This window comes from Lactuca serriola, chromosome 9 (genome assembly GCF_051521515.1).
Source record: "Lactuca serriola cultivar US96UC23 chromosome 9, Lser_US96UC23_V15, whole genome shotgun sequence".
Taxonomy (NCBI): Eukaryota; Viridiplantae; Streptophyta; class Magnoliopsida; order Asterales; family Asteraceae; genus Lactuca; species Lactuca serriola.
In genome coordinates, this window is record NC_136416.1 from 212290257 (window position 1) to 212296899 (window position 6643).

Consider the following 6643-nt stretch of genomic DNA (forward strand, 5'->3'; position numbering starts at 1 on the left):
ATGATTGTAAAGGCTACCATTACTTTAGATTATTTTAATGGTTAGGCCTTACCTCTCATAAACTATATAAGAGTATCTTATGTATGAGAAATGTGCAAGTTTTTGATCTTCTTTCTTCCCTTCTTCTTATCTCTAAAACTGTGAGTATGAAGGAGCTCCAAACCTTTGAAGTTTGGTGCTTTACTTTGGTGTTTAGAAAACCTCTTGAGTTGTTCCCTTTAGTGCTTATGTAACATCCCGATATTTTGCAGGTATTTCCGAATCCTCTCATCTATTATTATTTTGTCATTGTAGTCCATGGGGGTTAGAAGAGTTTACCCATGAGAAGTCTAAGGGCTAAAGTTGCAACTTTGGGATCAAGGGAGTACGCTAAGCGTACATAAGGGTACGCTAAGCGTACTAGACGCGCCCTAGTACGCTGGGCATACTCACGTCAAGTGGAAATCCTAATATTTAGGGTTTGGGTGCTATATAAACAACCTTATGAGCTCATAACCCTCCCTTACCTCAGCCTCCACTTTTAGAGTCGTTTTCCCTAAACCCTAATCATTTCCTTGGGTGTATGAGCTTATAGAGTGTATTTTGAGTAGTTGGAGAAGAAGGTGTAGCATCAAGGTGTTGGAGAAGGAGATCAAGCTTGTAGATCTGAAGTTGTTTGGTGCCTAGAAGCTCCAGAAGGTAAAAAGCTTCAAACTTTATGCTTGCATGATATAGATCTAGCTATTCTAGCCGTATGGAACCAATATTGTCCCAAAAGTCCCCAAATTGGTGCATGATATGATTTGGACAAGATAAGCTTTCCTTTCAGACCCTTGAAGAGGTCCTAAGAGATAAAAATGAGGTCCCAATAACTTAAGTTGTCCCATGCATGGAGTAGAGAGGTCTTAATGGATTAAGAGCATGAATTAAGAGCTTTCTGGACGTCCAAAGTAATAAAGTTCAAGACTTTATGGCTCTAAGACACTTTTGGTCGTTGGATCTGAAATATGGCTTTAAGTGCTTAGTCCATTAAGCACTTATTAGGGTTTTGGCAAAACCCCACGTACGCCCAGCGTACCAGAGGAGTACGCCCAGCGTACGTCCTCTGTTGGGCATTTGACAAATTGGGCTTCGGGATTGGGCCACTTTTGGACTAATTGGACTTGGGCCTTGTTGGGTCCTCTGAATAATTGAGGTTGGGCCAGTTTTGATAAGGGGCCCTATAATGAGGCCCAATTAGGGAGTTAGGCCCAAATTGGGAAATTTAGGCCATTAATGGGCTTTTAAGATCATGGATTTGGTAATTGGGCCTTGGCCCAATAAAGAGAAAAGGACAAAATGGACTATGCGGACCCTTGTTCAAGATTTATATTCCATGTTTTGACATAGTGTTTATTATTTGGATAGTTTGGGATTTTTGGCGAGACAGTGATTCGGGAGTTCGATTCATTAGTTGAGATCGACATTGCGAGGTGAGTTATTCTCACTATATCAACAGGGTCTATGTAACGCTCCGATTCTCAAGTATTGCTTAAATAAGATTCATTGAGTTAAGCTCTACTCGACGAGTTGGTTGACCTACTCGTCGAGTAGCAGCGAGGTGGGATCACGTGTTAAGCGACCTGTTCGACGAGTCCATGTTGGACTCGGCGAGTAGGAGCTGGCAGTGGAAACCCTAAATCTCGGGGTTTACACCTCTATTTAAAGGAGCATTAGCCTCATTTGGCCTCTTTACAGTCTTTGATAGCCCCCTTAAAACCCTAATTTGTGTGTGTGTGCCTTGGTGAGGTGTTTGAAGCTTGGAAAAGAGGATCTTGGAGGAAGAAGCTAAGAGTGTAGAGGAGATTGAAAGCAAGGAAGGAGTGGGAAGCAGGATTTACCTCAGCTAGCATCCTTTGGAGGTATCAAAGTGCCATTCTTACTTCCTTTTTTTCTCTTTTTGTTGAGTTTCTAGGGCTTTTTATGGGTTTTCAAGTTGGTATGATGAGCTATGGGCTAGATCTGAAGTTGTAACTTCAGATCTGGACCCTCCTTGGATTCTAGAAGCATAAAGTCATAGTCTTAGTTGTGATTAAGGTCCCTCTTGAGCATGAAGTTCCATTAAGAACTTGGAATAGACATTTAGAGCCTTTATAGTCATGCATGCACGTAAAGTTTGCAACTTTACGTGATAAGCATGCCCTAGAAGCTTGGATCTATGAGTTGGAACCGTTGCATGGCTCAAAACATGTCTGTATGGAGGAAAGGGACTGAATGGACTCGGCGAGTCGCAAAGTGACTCGGCGAGTCACATGAAGATGGCCGTTAACTTGACGAGTTGGAGGAACAACCCGGCGAGTCCGATGAAGATCGCCATAAGACTCGACGAGTTGAAGAACAACTCGGCGAGTCAGATGAGTTTTCTTTGAGACATGTAAGAGTGTGTATCCATCGAGTTGCAAGGAGGGAACTCGACGGGTGACCTTAAGTTTGATCGAGAATCAAAGGGACTTAACAAGTCACTCCGATGACTCGGCGAGTTGGAATGTACTTCAAGGAACTTGGCGAGTAGCCAAGGGTACTCGGTGAGTTAATGTCAACATGGATTGTTGGCCTTGACTGAGGACTTTGACTTTGACCATGGGTTGACTAGTGGGTTATGGAGTACCTTATAAGGTTAAGGACTTATGAGTATAATGTACTATGATAATAGGTGGTGGAACTTGTGTCAAGTGATCCAAGAGTTGGAGTTTACCTTTCGTGTCGACATCTGCGAGGTGAGTTATCCCCATTATATCGATAGGGTCTACGGCACCAAGGCCGACCCTTTAGTTGTTATTGTTATGGTATGCTCCATGTGGTTATGATCTGTTAGATCGGAATCGGGGTAGACAGTATGTTATGCTCTTATGATCCGTAGGGATTGGTATGTAGTGACCTGCTAGGTCGGTACTCTAGTTACAGGAGAATTTTATGATTGATGATTAGTGTGACAGATATGTTTGATGTTTGTATATGCCTGTATATGATAGTATGCGCACATGGTTATTTGCTGGTGGTTGGGTTAAGGCGGTCTTGCTTTGTGTTGAAGGCCAATATACCCTGTGAGCGGTCCAGGGAGACTGTAGGCCCACATGGCGGACCAGTCATGCCGAAGGATCGGGATAGATTCAGACAGACTGTAGGCCCAACAGGGCGGTCCAGTCAGGTCGATGGCCCAGTATGCATGATGATTGATTGATTATTACTGATATGGTATTGTCAGTGTGGTATTGGTATTTTGGGGGTAGCTCACTAAGCCCTCGGGCTTACAGTTTTTAGTTTATTATTTCAAGTACTTCAGGAGATCATGGAAATGTGAAGGCGTGACCGTACCGCTCCTCATCCTTATGTTATGATTTTGGGACACTCTGATGGAAAAATGATTTGAAAACATTTTGTAAACAATGCTATTTGGTTTTTATTTATGATTGAAAAAGTTTAAATTTGGCGTAAAATTTATGGATGTTACAGTCTAAGGCACCAATGTCGGCCCTTCAGATTGTATCCGGGTTTATTTCATGATATGCTTATTGATTTACATCCTGGTAGTTAGGATGGTGATATGTTATGTTAGTGATCGGTTAGGTCTGTATCCTGGTAATAGGATGTTCCTATGATTAGTGATCGGTTAGATCGGTTTGACTGTTATATATGTTAGCGTACGAGATGTATGAAATGTATGATATGTGCACATGTTTGTTGATTGGGGGTTGGGTTGAGGCGGTCCTGCTTTGTGCTGAAGGCCAACATACCCAGGGCGGTCCGGATAAACTAAAGGTCCTGCAAAGGGGTTCAGTTAGGCCGAAGGCCCAGTGAGCGGTCCGGATAGGCTATAGGCCCTGCGAGGCGGTCCAGACGTGCCGAAGGCTCGGGGAGCGGTCCAAATAGGCTGAAGGCTCATTATGCATGTTGTTTGCTTATATGTTACTACCTTTGTCCCAAATTGATAGTCCAATTTTGATTTTTGAAGTTTTCTTCTTCAACTTTGATCTTAAATATTTGTTTGTTTGATAGATAACAATTGACGCAAAATATATCAATGGATTGTATTTTAAATGTTTTTTCATTGTTATAAGTTTTATCACGTAATATATAACACAAATAAAAATATTTAAGGTCAAAGTTGAAGAAAAAAGACTTCAAAAGTCAAAACTAGACTATTAATTTGGGACGGAGGGAGTATATGATATGGTTATATATGTATGGCGTTGGTATTTTGGGGTGACTCACTAAGCCTTCGAGCTTACATTTATCGATTATTGTTTCAGGTACTTCGGATGATCGTGGGAAGGCGAAGGCGTGACCGTACACTTCCTCGGTTTTATGTTCCTGATTTCTGGGAACTCCGATATGATACTATTTTGAAAATAAATTGTAATAACTTAATGATTTTTAAATGTTTTTAAAATTTCAAATTTGACATGATTTTTATGGATGTTACAGCTTAATTGAGTTAAGCACTTAAAAACTTTTGACACCAAGAATACAAGAAGGAACTAGCATTCCAAGTGTCTTACTCTTGATGGTGGATACTTGTAGAGAAGATCATACACTTTGATCTTTTGTTATCTTCATCAACACCCCAAAACCAAGGGGGTTCAAAGGCTTCAAAGGTTATCTCTAAAACATCTTATGGTTGGTTTTATTTCATTCTAACATCTATAAATGGATCCATGATGGTTTGGTTTTGTTATGAACTAAAAATAAACTTGTTATTTTTAAAGTCTCCCGTTGCCGGTTTTTGTGAAAAACAATATTTTATTTCGTATCGAAACCCCAACAAATAAATAATGCTTACTGCGATTATCATAAGATTTTTAAGTATATTATTGATTTTGTGTATGTTTATAGTTTATTGGTTGTTGATTTGTATTTTTTGGTTTAGATGAAACGTCATAATCAGTGTTGTTCTTCGTTATGGAGGCAATATGTGTATATGAAGGCATCAAAATTGAACAACATTGATATTTTTAGTGGAGCAAGAGGTAGCTATATGACATATCTATGTTTCCTCATTTTTGTCTCATTGGTACTGATGAAAAGAGTCTCATAAGAAAGTTTGATAGATTGCTCAAGCGAGGAACATAGATGTATTTCTCGATAATCTTACCCATTTGAAAATGACAAATGATAAATATAAAATAGTGGAAACAAATTAAGAATATTTAAATTGTTTCGATGTTTGTTGACATTGGGTGAGCATGTTTTTCTAAACATTTTATGGAATATTTTGTTTAGCAATTATCATATGTTGAAAAATGGTAGTAATTTGCAATTGCTGTCAAATTTGAGGTTTGCTTTCTAATATATTTTTGGCACCGAATATAAATTTCCTCTAAAAATAGCAATCTCATAGAGAAGTTAGATGGATTGTTCAAGCTAGCAGATGAATAGTATGTGGTATTCACATATGTTCCCAACACCGAATATAAGTATCCTCACATTGTCAATTTCATAGGCAACTTTGATGGATTGTTTAGGCGAGGAAACATATACGTATTTGTTGGTGATAATATTATTCGTTTGAAAATGGCAAGTGATATAAGTTCAAATCGTGGACATCGAACATAAATTTACCGGAATCAAACAGTAACAAGTCCACAACACATAATCATCGACAAAGATAATTCATTTTGACTCACGATAGGATATGAACAGTTTGTGACATTCAATATACATTCTCGACACCAAATATAGTTTTCCGACAACATTATCGTTAGATTGAACCGAACATAATTTGAAGAATGTTTAATCATGAATGCAAGCATGAGGACCGAATATATGTTGTTGGTAACGTTAATTCAGATTGAAAGAACATAATTTGAAGGAGGTTAATCTCATATTGTCATTTCAAACCGAGTGTATTTTTTAGGTGAACGATTCTCAGCGCCAAACTTATTATCGTTGTTATTACCTTAGCAACGTTTTTTTATGAAATATGTTTGTCTTGTCTATACATTGTTCTACATTAAATTGGCATTTGTGTATTTTATTAGTACCATTTGTATATTAGATAACATTTTCATAAAACATGTAATCAAAATATATTGCAATAACTTGAAAAAGTTCAATGATAGTACGATTGGATTGATAATTAAAAAATTACATCTTATATATAAACTCAAAATCACAATCTAATATTGCGTATAATATTCATGATCATTTTTCTCTTATTCAAGTACTTCTATCACATCTTTATACAAATTTGCCAATACTTTCGCATCCTTGAGTTCTTCGGTAAGATATGATATAACAAAATCTTTTGTCAAACTCAATAGTCTTCAAAATATCAACTGTTATTTCTCTAACAGGTTGATGGACCTGAAGTGCTCTAATGTTGTTTCTCTAACAGGTTGATGGACCTGAAGTGCTCTAATGTTGTTCGTTTTGTCAAACTTTGATTTCAGAAAAGTTCCTTCACACACACACAAAAAAAAATTATGAGGTTTGAGGTATCTAGTTAGGCCTGACAATTGAATTGGGTTCGGGTTGGCGGGTCATGGGTTGTCGGGTTGGCAGGTCAGAAAACATAAACCCAACCCAACCCATATAATATGTGGGTTGACGGGTTGGCGGGTCACGGGTTGGTGGGTTTGAAACCTCAACTCAACCCAACCCATATAACCCGTTTAAGTATATGGGT